The sequence below is a fragment of the Schistocerca serialis genome, chromosome 2 (assembly GCF_023864345.2).
Source record: "Schistocerca serialis cubense isolate TAMUIC-IGC-003099 chromosome 2, iqSchSeri2.2, whole genome shotgun sequence".
NCBI lineage: Eukaryota > Metazoa > Arthropoda > Insecta > Orthoptera > Acrididae > Schistocerca > Schistocerca serialis.
The window spans coordinates 815,812,696-815,830,065 of NC_064639.1; the positions used below are offsets into that span (position 1 = coordinate 815,812,696).

Genomic DNA, 17,370 nt, shown 5'->3' on the forward strand with positions numbered 1-17,370 from the left:
CAAGAGCTGTCCATTAATAGGTTAATGTAATAAAAAGGAGGGGTGAAAGACAATATTTTTAGTTTTGCCTTAATATAAACATTATCATAAAATGTTTATTGTCCTACATAGTCATTTACCAAGTAGAAACATTGTTCAAGTAGGATTTTTTTAAATTCTGCTTTAAATATGTTTTCATCTTCTAACTCTATGATGTTGACTGGCAGTCTGTTGTAAAGTTTTGTACTGTAGCGACTGACATACCTTTGAGGCTTTGTTCTTCTTGTTCATTGTATAGAGTGCTGTGCTACTTAGGGTATTGTAGCTATGGAAGTCTACATTTGTTTCAAAATCTGCAAGGTGGATCCTGACATATAAAACACATTTGTGTATATATAATGAACGTACTGTTAGTATTTTAAGGTTTTTGAATGTGGGTTTGCAGTGAGCCTGTTTGGATGCCTGTGTGATATTATTCATATAGCCCTCTTCTGTATCAATAAAATTTGTTTTAAGCAGCAAATGCTGGCATGTAAAAATACTATTCTGCATATTACAAGAGACAAAAAATAGCTGTAATATGCCATCCTCACACCCTCTGAGGTACAAACATTTGTAATAATTCTACAAGCACAACAGGCTGAATTTAGTTTCTGTGAAAGTTTCATTACACAGTCATTAAATTTTAAGTTTTCATTAACATGAATCCTCAGTAATTTTCCAGATGTCACTCTGTCTATTGCTTTGTCACCCAACAACAGATCAAGATTTATATTTTGGCTTATTTTTCTGAACTGCATGTAATTTGTTTTACTTGAATTTGGTGTCAACCTGTTTGTGTTGAACCAAGAATGGCCGTTCTTTAGGACTTGATCACTATTTTTTGGAGAAATGCTTTGGTGCACATATTATCATACTAGTATCATCAGCAAATAGTATGGCATTTGCTGCACCACCTGATGTGTGGATGTCATTTATATAGGCAAGAAACAATATAGGACCCAGAATAATGCCTAGTGTTACTCTTATTTCTGATACTAAATTTATTTTGTGGTTAGAGCAAGCTGACATCAGTTCTACAATCTGTGTTCTGTTTTGTAGCCATGATTCAAACCAGTTTTTGCCCATTCCTTGAATACCTAATACATCCAGTTTTTCTAAAAGGATGCCATGATTGGCAGTATCAAATGTTCTGGGGAGATCTAACTGTACTCCTACAACACTGCTATCTTTTTCTGGATTTTTGATTATTTGTTTTGTGTAGCACATTACAATTGTTTCTGTATTTTTACCTGTCTGGAAGCCTTGTTGATTACTATGTTCATAACTCTTTAGCATTTTATTGTCATTTGGATATTTGTTGATTCTGTGCTTCATCAATTTTTCTAGCATTTTGGAAAATGCTGGAGGGAGTGATATTGGCTGATAGTTTTTAAATTTATACTTGTTGCTTTTTTTTAAATAATGGCTTCACTTTTGAGATTTTCAGTCTTTCTAGAAACACTCCTATGGTAAATTGGCAACGTGTTCCAAGACTCTTACAATCTCTGGGGCTGTCATTGTTATGACAGACAATGCCACCTCATCTACGCTGCAGAGATTTTAGGTTTCAAGCTTTTTATCACTTTTAACACTTCATGTTGATGTGTTGGCTCCATCCTCGTGCCAGAAGCAGCTTTTGTAATTTCTGGTTTTTCTTGTTTTGTAAATTTAGAACTTAATGAAGTTGTTGCATTTATGAAATAATTGTTTATATAATTTGGCAAATCTAGGTTTTTGATACTGACATTTTCTGCATTTTTGAGAATGACATCCTGGTATTTGCATCTCTTCCCAGTTTCAGCTTTCACAATACCCTATATAGCTTTTGATTTCTGTCGCAAACCAGCACCCAGCATTATGCTACTACCAGTAATGATGTAACTTCCTGGATCCTCCCGAAACCATCTGAAGATGAACCTGAAAAGGTTCGAAAACTGGTTCATGGAATAAAGCAATATTATTCAAAAAAGTGACTGATTTCAGTTGTGTATAACTTATTTACATTCAATATACAGTCACGGTTTTAAAATATCCATAATGGATAAGCATAATCCTTTCAGATTGTCTTATTAAGCTTCCATTAGTCTTATTAAGCTACCATTATTTGTAAATTTTAACTTGGCAATTACTTTTTGGTATACATTCTCCCAATTCCTTACATATTCTATGAACTATGGGTCTGTAGATGGAAATTGATCTCATTCTTAATTCCCCTATGTAGTGTTCGTGACTCATAAAATTACATTGTCTCAAAGAATAAAATATGGTTGATAAACTCAAATTATTTGTCAACAAAGGGACAATTCAAGCTATATTTTCAGCTAAAATTTGCCTGCATATATGAGGGATGACTGAAAAGTTCTCAGCCCACCCACAATAAAACCTGTCCTAGCTGGATGTCAGTTCAACAACTAACAGTACATTTGTTTGCTAGGTTACATGCAATACTTTTCATTTTTTTTTTCAGTTTGATGTCCACAGTGTACACATTTTGAAAAATGGATAAAGAGAGAAAGCATGCAGTTTGCAATATCCACTGTAAAACGGCATGAGTGCACAGGAGATCTGTTATGATATGATGGAAATGTTAGTGGAGGATTCCCCTTCCTATTCCACTGTGAAAAAGTAGGTAGTAGAATTCAAGTGGGGCAACATGTCTGTCCGAGGTGCACCTGACAGTGCAAGACCCATAATGACCAGTATGGAGTTTAAACATCACTGCAATTCAGGATATCATCATGGGAGATCCGCATGTAGCAGAGAGAGTGGGCATATCTCAGGATCTCATTGGACACATTATAAGATCTGTACTTCGTATGCACAAGGTTTCATGTTGATGGGTCCCAAGAATGTTGACAGTAGAAAACAAACACAAGGGACACGTGATGTCTACCAAAAATTTGACTCTTTTTGAGCCAGATCCTGTGACATTCTCAAACGTTTTGTGACAATGGATGAAGCATTTGTTCACAACTTTCAACCCAAATCCACAGTTCAATTGAAGCAGTGGAAACAACCTTCCTCACCCACCTCCAAGACGTTCAAGTCTGTTACATGAGCTAACAAGGTGATGGTCTCTATTTTTTGGGATTCAACAGGTGTTATCCTAGCTGAACACCTCAAAAAGGGTGAAACAGTGAATGGAGCATATTATGCTGCTCAACTAATGTGTCTGAGGGAGGCCATCGAAGTGAAATGCTTCAGCATGTGACAAAATGTGTGCTCCTTCATCTGAACCATGTTGCTGTGAATACATCCTTCACTGTGATGTCTGCCATCGAGTACTGTTGCTTCTAACTGCTTAGGCACCCACCTCATTCACCTGATTTGGGCCCCTCTGACTTTCATCTCTTCCCTAAGCTCAAGAAACATCTAGTTTGAACTCATTTTCGATCAGATGATAATTTCATGGCTGCAGTGGAGGCCTATTGTGCCATGCGGGAATAAATATTCTACACGGAGGATATAATGGACTTACAACAACAGTTGCAAAAGTGTGTGGCCCAAAAAGGGGACTACGTTTATAAATAGCGATATACATGTGGACTGCTGTCAACCTTTATTGGGTGGGTCAAGAACTTTTCAGTCACCCCTCATAAAATTGTAGGACAAAAGAAGGGTTTTGTATGTTTTTTGTGCCAAACAACAGGCGAAATGACAGTGACCCAGAAGGAAATGCAATTGGGAACATATGGGAGTGAATTTCTGGCCACAGCATTTGCTTTGCAGCCAATGAGAGTCTTCCAACAAACTTGGTTATTGTGGAGTGATATATCTTAGACAAAAAATATTAGAGACTTGTGTATGTCTAGGTAAACATTTTTTATGTTTCCAAGGAGTAAAGCTGATGTCTCACTTGACTTTTGCAGCTGACCTATATTGCTGCCATTTGTAGGTAATGCAGTCAATGGTATATTTCCCTGAGCAATTTTCCCCACCATTCCAAACCAACAAAAAACACACAGATCACATGTGAATCCAGAAAGATCATGATTGCAGTTTTTAAAATATGATAAATTACTAATGAAATATTATAGTTCAGCTTGCTAAAGTTGTATTCAGTTCACATATAGCTGTTAAATGATGTTTCTCAGCTCAGATTACACTTGAAACTGGCGTGTTTAATAAACTGCAAACAATGAACTTCTGTGTGTTGTGGTACCGCTCCCAGATAGCTTGTCACTGTGATACATTAAGAGTGATACAATTTCCCAGTTGCCAAGATCCACCAGGTTGTGTGATTACACTGTCTATATTAATAAGCAACTATCTTGAGGTACAGAACCCAGACCCAGTTTCAGGTCACCTATCTAATAGCCTCCAGACACAACAAAATTTTATTTTAAATATTTCATATAAATAGTGACCGAATTTAAAAATTAAAATGCTGACATAATCTCCTAATTAAGAGTTATGTGAAAAGTTAAACACAGGAAGACAAGTATTATATTTATAAACTATGTACATAGTTTATAAATATGTGTAACTCACAATGTGCAAATATCCAGACTATATTCACGCTATATTTGAGAAGGAGTGCACTTATTGACTTGCAAAAAAATTTACATGTAATTTCAAAGCTTTAAGAAACTACTTCTTGCTGACACCAGCCACTAAATAACACAAGGAAAAAAGTTAATCTGTTACTAAATTTTCACTGTCCCTGCAGTAAAACTGCCACATTATGTATGATGTTTCAATTTTCTTTCTTCTGTACTTCTAACTGTATTCACTACACATTTTGCAGACGGCATCACATACAGCACTGACTGTATTTGAATGACACATAGTTAAGGAGATGTATGAAAACAAAGTGCTAATTATCCACAATAGACTCATCCAGTATCCGATAGTGATAGCATCTAGCAACTTCGAACAAACTTTAAACATAATTTCAACCCCGTTTCAAAATGTTTCCTGACTTAAATGTTTAACATCAAATATTTAACACATTACCTCATTTGTAAAGTAATCAGAAGTTTGAAGCTATTTTATACATAGGAGTCTGATTCTTTAAAAAAAACAGGGATTACTGGTTACACTGTAGGAGTGTACTCCACCAATCCCAATCTCAAGCCAGGAGCCTTGCCTTGCACGTGATGAGCAAGGAGGAAGGTGTTAAAAAAACCTTGGTCCCTTTGGCTCCGGATGGTAGCACTCTGTGCCTCTTGCCAGCATAGAAATTGAAGAGAGTCGACAGTTTTGAAAGTGGAAGAGAATACAACAGTCTCACTATAGAAAAAGCAGAAGAACTATCTTCCTCTGATATTACCTATAGCATATATTTCTCTAGCGAAGTTTCTACAAAAGGTATCAGTTCTCCATTTTAGGAGCGGCCTAAACCTATGATGGCAGTAGCTCTAAAATACCTTTTGAAGCGGATATAATAATAATAGCATATATATGAAATGGTACTTCAAAACCAATCTCAAAAAGGTTAGGGCCTACACTGCAAGCAATAAGCTGTTCTTGTGGTGCTGGGGGAACTGTGGGAAGTCGGCAGCTAGTCACCCATGCAATGAAAGTGGGCATCCTAAATCTGATGACCCTGTTTGGAAAGGCAGAAGTGATGCTAGACTTCATGCAGTTGTAGAACGTAGGAATGTTGGGGCTTAGTGAAGTCAGGTGGAAAGGAAGAGGAAGGAGGAAAATAAGAAAAGGATACACACACTTCATTGGAATGGTTGACAAGAGGACCAAAATGGAGTGGGTACAATAGTAAAACCAAACCCAGAACAATGCATGGAAGCAGCAGAATACACAAGTGACAGGATAATGAAAATTCAGCTGAGGATAAATAATGGAGTGAAGTAAACAGACTACAGACAGGTAATGAAGAGAAGAACATCAAGGAATTTCTAGAGAAATTAGAGAATGAAATTACAGGTGTGGAAGCAACAGTGATGAATGACTGAAATGCACAGTGAGGAAGGGAAGACTAGGGAAGGAAAAGATAATTGGTCCATATGGATATGGAAAAAGAAGGAGGAAAGAAATAAACTGATTGAGTTCCATGACAGAAATGGTTTGACTGTAGGCAATATGTTCTTAATGAAGAAAACAAGATATAGGTGGGGAGAGAAAAGGATGAGGATGGTCATTGACTACTTACTGGTGGCAAAGCAAAATTGTAGGCAGTTGATGGATGTAACTGTGCTGATAGGAGAAGCTTCTGATGGAGACCATCAAGTAGTGGTGGAAAAGATAAGGGTGGGTAAAATGGAAGGAATAAAGACAGAAAGGGAGAATAAAATGTGGAAACTAAAAGATAGGAAGGTACAAGTGTAGCGATGCAAGGGGTACCCAAATTTGTTATAAAAGTCAGTAAATCACTGAATGGACAGTATTTTTCAGACAGGTATTTCATTCATTCCAAGCAAGTGTCAATTCATGATGTCATCATCCAGACACGAGTTGACTGTAATATGAATCTGCTTTAGCAAACTAATAGTTTCTCTCAGGCAATAAATTTTACTGATTATGAAATACAAGTTCTTGAAGTTTATTTGGAATCAGAAATGTTTAGTTAGTAATTGCATGCCATAATTTATCTGTTTAGTATAAAGGTGTTTTGATTTTTTTGTATGCATAAAAAGAAGTGTGAATTTATGTGCGGCTTTTACTTTGAGACAAGTTATCACTTGGAGTGCAAAAGTGCATGTGTACAGTTCGTTGACCTGTGTGGTGAATTTGATTATATGATTTTGCCTCGGATTGAGACAAATCCAGTTCGAGTTAGACTTTATGTGAGATCATGTTATTACAAAAGAGTCATTAAGCCCATTATGGAAAACTGAAACTTGTGCACTCTATTTAAAATATGTTGCACACCAGTGCATAATTGAGCTATCCTGTAAATCACATACAATATTTGCCAATGCGCTTGGACTTAATGTACCATGTTGGAAATTGATTTTGAGACAATACTGATTTTGACAGGGATGAACTGCAAATTTATTTAGAATGTCGAGCTTCGGTTTTAATTGAGACACATATCATGGTGTTGATTATGTTGCCTAGCAACACTTTAATGCAGCTTAATTACATTATCAGAAGGAATTGCACCACAGTAAGTCCCATTACACACACAAAATGTTACAGTTGACCACATGAGAGTATGAGAGTGTTTTTCGTTCCATAAATGCCAATAAACTGGTAGTTTCAGAAGTTAAATTACCAACTGTTACATAACTTCATTGTATCACTATGGAACTTATTATATTGTGTCTCTTCATCAAGAGATCTCAAGAAGCTGGGACAAAAAAGAAGACAACTAAAAGAAGAGGCATTGGTATACAGTGAAAGTTCATGGTGTTACTTAAGCTTAAAATCCTATGCACTGAATATGGAAGAGGAGTGGGGTAAGTTTAAAGAGGCATTTGTAGGCTCTGCATAGAACACCTGTGGCACAATATCCAGTGTGGTAAAGGATAAGGAGAGACTAACATGGAATGAGCAAGTGAAGGAAGCAGTAAAAGAAAAGAAGAAAGCATGGCATGAATGAAACAGAGATAAAAACGAAAAAAGTAACAGGAAATACCAAAAAAGTAAAAAAGGAGTGTAAGAAAGTGGCAGAGGAAGAAAAGAGGAAAAGGCAGGAAGAATTCAAATGCGAGTTGGAAAAGGAATGCTACTGGGGCCAAAAGGATGGTGTAAGGAGTTACAAAGGAAGAGAAAAGAAAGCACTTACACAAAGCTGGTGAATGGAGAAAATTGAAAGCTAATAATGGAACCAGAGGAGATAGGGTAAAGATGGAAAGAGTACTTTGACAAACTACTACATGTGAAAAACAGCACTGAAAAGGTAATAGAAGTATGATATGGGAACCTGGGCCTGGAATAAGGGAAAGACATTACAATGTTAGAAGCAGAACTAGCATTGAAAAGAATAAAAATAGGAAAGGCACCTGGGGTAGATTAAATAAGTGTGGAGATGATAAAGACTGCAAGACCTACAGAGCTACAATGGTTATACAGATTGCTAAGATGCAAATGGACTCATAAATGTGTGCCTGAAGAATGGGGAAAGAACATAATAATTCCACTGACCAAGAAGGGAGACAGAAAAATATGTGATAACTATCAGGGGATCACATTCATATCATAAGCAGCAAAAATAATGGAGAGAATACGGGAACAAAGATGAAAGGAAAAGTGGAAGGCCAGTTAGAAGAGGAGCAGTATGGCTTTTGACTTGGTAGATCAACAGTGGATCCGACGTTTAGTATGAGACAGTTGATGGAAAGGCATTGGGATTATGGAAAAAATCTGGTGATGACAACTCTTAACTTAGTGAAAGTTTACAATTTTGCCCCAGAGAAAAGGTATGGGAAACCTTGGAGATAAAGGGAGTTGGAAAACAAACAACTGAATCCTTCAAGCAATAAATGAAAAAAAACTTCAGCTGTGTCCAGAAGCAAGTTGGAAGAACTGATTTGTTTAGAAATGTTACAGGGTTCAGACAAGAAACTGAGGTGTCACACATTATTACTTATAATGTTGATGACTGAAATAATGGAAGAGATGAAAGAAGCTCACAGAGAAAGGGAGATGAAGTTATTACTATTTGCTGATGATATTGTGATGTGAGGAACAAACAGTAAGGAGGTACAAGAACAACTAGACTCCTTAAATGGAGAAAGTTGAGAGATATGGAATGAAATGCAGTATGGAGAAAAGGAAGGCTATGATGGTTGTTGTGGAATGAGTAGTTGCTTTGAGTGAGAGATGATCTGTTTGTTCTTTGGAGGAGTATCTATAAGTTGTTAATTTTTGTCGATATGTGTTGTCCTGTTATGAGAAACAAAGTTGTGATTAGTGCACTCTGTCATTACTGCATTTTCGTGGCATAACATTTTTTGGTGCTGAAACCAAGGATGTAGTGAACCAAGAAGAAAAGTACAGAACAACAAAGATGAACTGAACAACAGGAGGGCACACACATCTCTCTTAGAACAGAGATAAGTAAAGCTACAACATTGTTGTACTTTAGGAGTACTACACAGGCTTTATGGCAGTAATAAAGTAATTGTATACTCAGGATATGAAGGAGATAAGATATTGCTTGTGTGCTTCCATTGCTGTTAAAATGAAGCTATTGTTTCATTAATAACAATAATAGGTGCTACTCAGAAATGCTACTGAGAATGCGCATATAACTAGTGCTGCCATCAGACTGTTGTTTATTGAACTACTCAGGCTACCTATCTTCAGATTATAATGATTCAGGAACATCTGATCATGAGCTGACACTGCCGTACACTACTGAATAATGTGAAGGATAGGATATGTGGACAACAATTCGGAAGCACAATTGCATGGCGTGAAGGGGAAAGAGAGAGAGAGAACATTAGGTGCTTTGGCACAGAAGTTGAAAAGTTGTCAGACGCTGTGAAATACACAGATTACAAATACTTTACAGAGATACTAAAAAGTGTTGTGGACTGGCTCACCAAACTAGATGAGGGCATTATGTCCTGTTAGATGATGAGTAATACAAGCTCTTTTCAGGTGATCTGGAGCCATGGGCATAGTCTGGGAGCAATTTGGTCAGTCAGTCAGCAATGACCCACCAGTACTACCATCAATAAATGCATATTTCTTTGTAGCCATCTTTCAAGAGAGCTAAAGCATTTAGCAGAAGGTACTGCAGTGACTGCTGAGACATGCACAGAAATGAAGAGTATCCTCCTTTCTTATCCTCCTTTCTCATTTGAGGAACAAGGATCGGACACTTCAGGGCCACCTACCTTACATGGTAGCCATAAAACTCCTTCAGTTAGCGAGCCCAGAGGAACTCAATTCAACATTCATCAAATGCCAGCAACATATTAAAGCTTTCCAGCCTCTTAGAAGAGACGTGAATGGACACAGCTTTTCCAGATGACATTTGCTGCCACTGGATAATCCATGCCAAGTGGACAGTAGCATCCAAAGGAGGCATTTTGCAGCTGATGGAGCTTCTGAGTGAGGAAGTGCATGGGGTGCTTACCACGGAGAAGATATGTGGTATATTTCCACCACCTCTAGTGCACAACCCCACAGCTGCCACACTCTACATGCACATGAAATCTAAAAGACCAACCCAGAAAGGTATCAGAGTACCAGAACTATTCACCATCTTTTATAAATCTTGCAGTCACTGGACACAGGGCTGTAAGAAGATTGTATGTGTTAGTGATCTAATAGATAAACTGAAATGAGCAAATAGATATTTTCTTCATCTCCAAAGTGGGATATAGTTTCAGATTGTAAGAAGAAGGAAAAAAACGTGTGCTATGTGTAGATAGCTACAGCAAAAGTCCATTTGTGATGAAGGAAATGATACTAAAATCCCTGCTGTTCGAACGTTATTGGGAATAAGTCAGGTATCTGTGTGCATGCAATTGTGGTGAATTTGTTCATGCTGATTAGTCTTCTCTGTCCTCTGCTAATGACTTCAGACCATTCTGGGACTTTGAGGCTATAGGGCTTACTGCCATTCGAGATCAATCTGTGAGCAGCAAGGACATGAGAATTCTTGAGGATTTGAGGGCATCTTTCTGTATAAAGGGGTCAATGATCAGTGGTTTCACTTCCCAAAACACAGGATAAAACTCTTGTGAGTAGCAGAATGACTGCAGAGAAATGGTTCAACCACCTAAGGACAAGATTTCAACATCAAGAAGCCTTTAAGAAAATGTACTATGATTTCATCAAACAATGGAAAATCCAGGATGGAACGTAACAATATTATTACTATGTTTTAATGTGCCAGAATGCATTCCAAAGGGGCAAGTAGAGGTCACTCCCACTCAACTATCAAGAAGGCACTGTTTTATCTCCCTCATTATGCAGCAAGGAAACAGAAACACAGAAAGACTAAATGGAGGATAGTCTTGATGTGTCATGTCACAAAAGCAATGCACCTTCTATGTGCGAGGTACTAGAGGCAGGATTGACTCTACTAACTGAGAAGATCCTAGAGATTTTATGGCGATTCAGACTACAGTCCACTGATATTGCCACACAGGTATTCCTTCAGCTGGTCTTTAATGAAGAAGACAAAGACTTAACTTGATTCTTCCAGTTCAGAACTAACCAGAACTAAATAGGAGACCTTCAAGTGATGGATGATATAACAAAATACTGCTTCACTAGGCTCCCATTTGGTCTGACTCTCTGAAACTTTAAGAGAAAACGCAGACAAATGTATGACATCATTTCCCACTGTGGCATCTCTCATAAACAGGAATACATACATGTATGGCTTTGTGATCCCAGCAGAAAGCGATGATTAGGTGATTACCATATACTATGAATTTGTAGTGCTGATGAAACTGATCATTCTCCCATTATTAAAATTGGCTACCATCTCTGAACAACTTAAAACTACTTGGAAGGCCAAAGGGAGAGAACCCCCTTCACAAACTCAAGTTTTAGGTGTAGACTGGAACACTGAGGATAAGTACTGTTGTATCAACCCCTGTGAAATCACCAGGAAGTCATCAGAAGAGCCAATCACCAAACAACAGCTGTAGTACTGTTTGGCAAGGTCCTATGACCCATTTGAATTGTTCTCCCCTGCCTGTGTTCTTGGAAAATTGTTACTGCAGGACACATGGTGCTTAGGAATTGCCTGGGATGAACCCAAATCATGGGACCTAGAAAAATGATGGTACACTTGGATGTCTAACTTAGCATCATTTTCACAGGTATGTGCCTGCAGATGGCTGGCCATTGCTCATTGAAGAGACATTCAAGTGCACATAATCTATGATGCATCCAAAAAGGCATAGGAGCAGCTCTGTACATTTGTACAGTTTTATAGAATAATGTCCTAGCTCATAATCTTATTAACAAGGTAACCATGCCACAATTGGAACTTTTAGCAGCAGTAATAGGAACCCAATTACAGTATTACTTCTGCCATGCAACAGATTTTAAAATCTCTCATGCAATATTGTGGACAGACACTACAGTCATGCCACATCAGATTCACAGCAACCAAAACAGTTTGAAGACCTTTGTTTGTAATCATTTAATACAGTTACTAACTCCCACAACTCCCACATAGTGGAGACACAGCTCAGGACCAAACAATCCACCTGATCATCTAGCAAGAGGACTTCTTGGAGGTCCAATACATTCCCTGAAACTATGGTGGTAAGGACTGCTTTGCCTTGCACATCCACTTGAGTGTTGGCCGTCTGATAATCTGACAGTAAACCAATTACCTCCTGAGATGAAGCAGAAGAAAAACCACAGTCAAGTTCTGTCATTATCTACACTGACCAGCCTCATGGACCTATCTAAATTCAGCTCATGCTGCAGGCTCATTCATACTACAGCACGGACTGTCCGTTTTGTACACAATATTCATTAGGAGGAGAAATCCGTGGGAGAGCTTATAGTCACTAAACTATCAGCTGCTTGAAGGCATTGGATATGAGTAATACAGAGAGAATCCTTCATTGGAAAACTACACATGCCTCAAAGTAACTTACCACTGCTAAAAGAGTCCAAGATCTCACGGTATAACTTTTTCATGGAAGACGGACTGATATGCCTAGGAGGTCGACTAAAATGCACTAGCTTCAACAGGGAACAAAAACATCCAGTGCTTTTTGATAATTCCCATCATTTTACATAGTTGAGAGACAAACATCCACCTCCATCGCCCTGGCATTCATTACGTACTGTTTGAACTGAATTTTTGATCCCCGAATTCGTCTGGCAATCAATAGAGTCCTGCACTCTTGTTTCACACGTAATATCCAGAAGAACCCAGGAAGGTAACAAATTGAAACATCACTGTCATTTGAATGTGTTACACCTGCTATACTATCTGCAAAAACATTCTATGCCTTAAATTTGTAACTACCGCAACTCTGAAAAGTGTTAACCACCGCAAAGACTTACTAGTTCCTTGTACACCATGGTATTTTACGGAAATTCGTTACCGCACAAACAGCGTAGTGGGGAGTGTAGTGGGAAAGAATAGTGGGAACTATAAAATGTTTTCTATGGTAGGTATTGGAACTCACAAGGCCCAGTTATAACATTATTTGTTTGTGGTTCATTGAAATTTTTATAATTTGTTTTCTTTACAATTTTTGCATATTGGTATATGTAAAGTAAAGTGTACTATACTGGAGATTGAAGTTCTTTGCATTGTATGTGAGTAATGTATGTAAATTATTATTGCATTAAATAATTTTCTGATGACATTTTGTATTTAAAAATATTTGTGTGTATAAATTGTTCATGTTGATGTAAATCTGACAATTTAAGAAACGGTCACACTTAGGAACAATGTAAGAAATAAATGTTATGTAAAATCCAGTGTGCTTTTGTTTTGAAACAAAAGTGGCTCTGGGGAGTGGAAAAGGTAGCAAGGATGAATTGGTGCGCTACCTAGAGCAAGTGTGGCAAGTAAGTTACACAGTCTGTAGGCAGCAGATACTGAGGCAACGCCACTGTGGAGCCGGAGAAGCTTTGCCTGCAAATTTGCACAATATTGCCTCGGATGAAGACTGCAAATGGCTGATGACATACTTGCAAGTTGTTGGACTCCTGTATTTAAAATTGAATGATGCCAAGAAGAGAAACTGAGCCCATACAGCAAGATACTTACAGGCTGCACTGCGGATAGTGTACCTGTCATAATTATTTGCCACACCCAAAACCTACAGCCACCAGATAGGATTGTTTTTGTATTTTCATTTTTGTATAATGTAAACCATTAATTTAAACTGTGTTTTAATAATCATTCTTGAACTTTAAAGAAACTGGTTCATCCTGTCATTTCATCCTAATCATACTCCTATATAGGGCTCCTTCCTGGTGTTTGATTAATTCAAGTATCCTGTTTTACAGACTTATGAAGTACCAAGTTAATATAAAGAGGCACCATTTAAATGGTTTTTGGGTAAATAATAAAAAAAAAAGTTTTCTTAACTATTACAAAGTGTTATAGTAAAAGTTTGCTTATGTAAAATTCAGTCAGAGTGAAGCCAAGTTACAAGAATCTGTAAAGTGACTATACAGAGTTATTTCAAAGAATAATAGCTTTTGAAAGTAAATTACAGTAAGAAAGAGGTTTTATTGAAGTGAAATGTTCAGTATAAAAAGTGTGTGCTTTAGTATCTAAGTATTTTAGTATTTATATCTAAAAACAAAGATGATGTGACTTACCAAATGAAAGTGCTGGCAGGTCGACAGACACACAAACAAACACAAACATACACACAAAATTCAAGCTTTCGCAACAAACTGTTGCCTCATCAGGAAAGAGGGAAGGAGAGGGAAAGACGAAAGGATGTGGGTTTTAAGGGAGAGGGTAAGGAGTCATTCCAATCCCGGGAGCGGAAAGACCTATCTTAGGCGGAAAAAAGGACGGGTATACACTCGCACACACACACACATATCCATCCACACATATACAGACACAAGCAGACGGGTATACACTCGCACACACACACATATCCATCCACACATACACAGACACAAGCAGACATAAGTCTGCTTGTGTCTGTATATGTGTGGATGGATATGTGTGTGTGTGGGAGTGTATACCCGTCCTTTTTTCCCCCTAAGATAGGTCTTTCCGCTCCCGGGATTGGAATGACTCCTTACCCTCTCCCTTAAAACCCACATCCTTTCGTCTGTCCCTCTCCTTCCCTCTTTCCTGATGAGGCAACAGTTTGTTGCGAAAGCTTGAATTTTGTGTGTATGTTTGTGTTTGTTTGTGTGTCTGTCGACCTGCCAGCACTTTCATTTGGTAAGTCACATCATCTTTGTTTTTAGATATATTTTTCCTACGTGGAATGTTTCCCTCTATTATAACCATATTTTAGTATTTAAGTTTATTGATTATGGAAAGTGCTTTTCTAGAGATCCCCCCCTGGCCAAAATTTTTTAGCTTCCTTGAAGTTATCAACTGGGCCTTTTCTATTTTAAAAATGTAATGTATGAGGGTGTAGTAGTCAAATTCCAGAGTCTGCACCAACATTGTTTACATGGAGTAATATTTATTTGAAGAAGCAACTTACACAGTAGCAAGAAAGTAGGCAAAATTCATACTTGTGCTTTTCCAGTACTTCACTGGTTCATTGCCAGGCTAGGCTGTGGACCAATAGTACATGTTTTAAACCACTAAATGAACTTGGAGCTGTGTTGTCCTAGTTTCAGTATAATATTATTCATAATGCATTTCTGTCTAAACGCTGAGTAAGATCGTAGGAAAAGAATGAATAGTCTGATTTACTTATCCATTAGACACAACACACAGTCAAATCCTGTAAAAAGCGTAACTCTATTGATTAGCTTTTCAATAAACAGGATTATCCTCCCATAGTGTACTTTATTTGGAAACTAAACTAAATTTAGAGAGACAGCTATACGTGGCAACATAGAGACAGGGTTTTCTTTTATTTAGGTAAAAGGTACACTAAATTACAATAGTAGTGGTAGGGTTATACAGTATACAGCTAAACATCACTTTGATTATTATTGAAGCCACTATGAACTCGAGGCCTGTCACATAAGGAGACGAACACAAACTGACCTCTTTTCATTTTTCTGATTGGGAAGAAACTTGTAACAATTCCTTTTGGTTATGTTGGATGAAAGAATACCTGTCAGAGCTGAGGAACTTCCATGAAATTAAATGTCCACTGGGACAACCCATCGAATTCCACCCTGGAGATGTCATTCTGATACAAGAGGAAATGCACCTACGACACATGGGGCGGAAGGTGGGAATGGAGAGAGCACTATCAGATGAGAAGATAGCAACAATAATCCTCCAAACACTAGAAGATAACACGATAAGCCATCCTGTGTAGCTAGTCATACCTTTAGAGATAACCAGTGTGGGGAGGGTGTCATGGAATTAGATATTCACCGAGAATTAGAGACCATCTATTTATTCTTTGGTAGAGTATTTCCAAGTTGTTGATATTTATTGATATGTGTGGTTCTGAGATGAGAAATAAAGTTGTAGTTGGTACATTTGTCATTACTATATTCTCATGACACAACACTGATAACCGAGGAGGCAGAGAAGGGTATGCACAAATGAACATTAAAGAATGCTGAGTTTGTGGATAACTTTAAATAGCTACAAGGCGTGATTTTCTCAGTGAATTAATAGAGGCATGCACACATTATGATGTATTCTGTGTTTCCACAAGCTGCTTGAATAAATTTCTCAAATAATTACTGAATGAACCATTTATTTAAAAAACTTAGCTTGATTATTATGTTTAACTACTTACTATGATAATTAATTTTTTTCTTTAAACTTTGCACCAGCCCCAAAGAGATTTGTTTAACCTGTTCTGTATAATAAATAATGTCATAAAATAAAAATGAATAGATTCCAATATTTTTATTTCATGTTGTTTTAGCTTTTATACATTTCTTGTTTACAATGAGAATGCCTACAAGAGCAGCTGAAAAAAAAAGTACCAACCTGTTTGCACAAGCAAAAAGTTTGAAAAAACTAAGAAAAGGGAACACAATGAAATGTGATGCAGGAAGTAACCTGTACATAAACAAAGGTTCTCTGATTGCATGAGTTTGTAAGTTCTAAGGCGCATCAAGAAACTATCTATGAAAAACGTATCAACACATAAGCATTTCAAATGAGACTGTTCAGCTATATACTTATAAACTCAGTTTGGTTCATGAGGGGCTTTCAATGAGGCTCCTGAAGAATATTCTCATCAGCTCAATTTGGTTCATGAAAGATTGACAACAGGACTGCTGAACAAAATATATGTTGATTAACTGTGGTGCGAAATCATAACTGCCGAATAATCAAGAAAGAAACACGCAATGACACAAATAATCACTTAAAAAATATGGCTCATCTCAATCGATTTGGGATGTCCTCTGATGAGGAAGCTTTTAAATAAGTAATCAATGCATTTCCTGATGTACCTTGTTCCATACATAAGAAAACTGTGTACTCAAATAGCAGTGATACAATATTTGTGCTAGTAATTTAGCTTCTTAATCGCCATACAACGTATCAGGGACAAGACACATTGTAGCATGTTCTTGATACACAAATGATCTTAAGAAATATTCAGGTGTTTTAGAAGAAAACTAAAATAATGTCTGTACCTGCAGAATTGGGTGATTTACCTTAAGTTGAAAAAATACTCTTATGCATAGTTTTACCTTTCCACAAATTCAACAAAGCTCAGAATTTTTCAACCAAGATTGATGTGATGGATGGCTAATTGTTTGGCAAAGATGTAATTTAAATAGCTGAACAATTCCCACATAAGCTGAATCAAGCCAGAACTGATACAGCAGTAGAAAATCTTCCATAATTTACACTGTTCAAGACAATTTTGT

At 37.3% G+C, this 17,370-nt stretch overlaps 1 protein-coding gene across 3 annotated transcripts in view; it reads right to left on the bottom strand.

Moving 5' to 3' along the window:
• The window catches only part of LOC126458056 (probable multidrug resistance-associated protein lethal(2)03659), a 475,280-nt gene that overhangs the window by 18,036 nt on the left and 439,874 nt on the right, over positions 1-17,370 (bottom strand). The window contains exon 24 of one of the 3 annotated variants that reach the window (XR_007585566.1): positions 1,767-1,938. The exons of the other annotated variants lie outside the window; for them this stretch is intronic. The gene's annotated coding sequence lies outside the window, so the exon portion shown is untranslated. The remainder of the gene's footprint in view (positions 1-1,766; positions 1,939-17,370) is intronic. 3 annotated transcript variants of the gene reach the window in all.